Consider the following 2,034-nt stretch of genomic DNA (forward strand, 5'->3'; position numbering starts at 1 on the left):
TATTTACTGCTGCTATTTCTTCTTATTCTTATTCTATGTCCTATGTCCTATGTCCTATTCTTCTTCTTCTTCTTTTCTATTGTTTCCAGGCACAGGCAGACGGTGCGGCTCCCTCAGGATGCTGGGCTGTGCCATCCAGGCTCTGCGGGGCTGGCGCTGGCAGCGGGCGTCAGTCCTCGGGCTCTGAGGGCATGCAGGGCCAAGGGCAGCAGAAGAGGTTGATCACCGCCCGCAGCACGCGCCTGGCGCGGGATGGACGCTTCTTGGGGGGACCCTTGGCTGACAGCTGGGAAGATGAGGAGCTGGAGCAGCTCTGCAGGGCAGGGACTGGGCGGTGGGGAGGCCAGGCACTGAAGGGCACTTGAGGGCATGGCTCACATGCCTGGTGCTCAACCCAGGCCTCCCGAGGCACAGCAACTAGGAGCCCATCCTCTGCAAAATGTCCCAGTCTTTGCTGCCTGTCTTCTTGTTCAGACAGCTCGAGGACACTCAGTTCATCCCAGTCATCCTCCTCCCGCAGCAAGGGCTTGACCCCAGGGCTCTGGACACTCACGTGTTCCCAGTTGTCCTGAGCGAGCTCATTGTCACTATCATCTTCCCAGTTGGACTGGACAGATGGTGTGTTACCATTCCCTTTGGAGAAGTCTTGGCACACGGAGTCTTCCTCTACAGAAAGCTCTTGGACGATAGATTCTTCCCAGTCAGATGGTTCTTTGTAGCCTTCAACACCTCCGAAGGAACACAGGCCTGCCTCGCTGTATTCTTCCCAGTCAGAAAGTTGTTGCTCTTGTGGCCAGCTGGGAGAGGGGCTGGCTGGCTGGGAGACGGGGCTGGCCTGGTTCTCCTCCATCTCACACGTCTGCTATCGCAGAGGGATGCCGGGAGCTGCTTTGTCCTGAGACAGCTGCTCTCCTGACACTGGGCACACCAGGGTTCTACACCCCTTAGACACCCGTCTGGCAGGGTGGGGCCCTGCCATGTCACAAAGGCCTCTGGGCACCACAACCTTCTGTATCACCAAGGGCCCTGACACAGAAGGCTCCTGTGTCCCAAAGGGCCACCCCCAGCACCCATTCCACAACTGATTCCACTGGAAGTGGCCTGGAGCAGCCCCCAGCCTTGGGGACTTGTAGCCCCTGATGTGCCCAGAGCCCTGTCAGGCCTTGGGCACGGCCCCACACAACAGCCTGAGCCCTACACTGCAGAGCCCTGGCTTTGGAGGGTGGGGCACCAGCCATGGGCCAGACGGACACACCCCGGCAGCTGTGGGCACTGGCTCCATGTCCAGGTGCAGGCTGAGGGCCAGGGGTGCCCTCAGGCTCTCCCTCCATGCTGGGAGCGGAAGGGGGTGTGGGTGAGCAGCTGGGAGCACAGCACTGGGGTTGCACTGCCTGTTAGCAATAACAACACAGCAGCTTCATCCTGCACTTGGAGCACCTCTTGGCATGGTGTGGGGGTTTGTTCTGCCTCTGCTGGCGCTAGGAGAACACCTGGGTAGAGAGGAACACTGAGCACCAAGAAACTAGAAGTGCCTCTTGTTCTCACTTCCCTATGTCCTTGCCACAACCAGAGCTGGCTGTGAATGTGGAGAGAAGAAAGAAGATGCCCACTGAATGAAGCACCAGATTTTGGTACCTAGTGGGAAAGCTATATGTAGGCTGGAACATACCATGGAGTAAACTGTGGAGGCCAGGAAATAGAGATGGAACATTTCAGTCCTCTTAATTTGATACTGAAAGCTACACGAAGAAACAAAAGCAGTCTTGGCAAAATGTGAGATGCTGTGATTGTGTTTGTTGTGAGACAAAGGAAGGAGAGACAAGAACAAGCATACAGGTGCATAATTTGTGATGCTTAAGCCCTGAATGCCAGCTGCAGCTTGCCTGGTACCAACGGCTCACTGAGTACCACACCAAAATGCAGTTGTCTCACTGAGATGCCTTGGTGTCTTCCATCCTACACATGCTTCTCTTTCTCCATTGCACAATGAAGAAGTGAGAAGCATACACTGGTCAAGACTCGTGTTTTGTTGAC

The sequence above is a fragment of the Chamaea fasciata genome, unplaced genomic scaffold (assembly GCF_029207755.1).
Source record: "Chamaea fasciata isolate MVZ Bird 193981 ecotype frontalis unplaced genomic scaffold, bChaFas1.0.hap1 SCAF_2, whole genome shotgun sequence".
Lineage (NCBI taxonomy): Eukaryota > Metazoa > Chordata > Aves > Passeriformes > Sylviidae > Chamaea > Chamaea fasciata.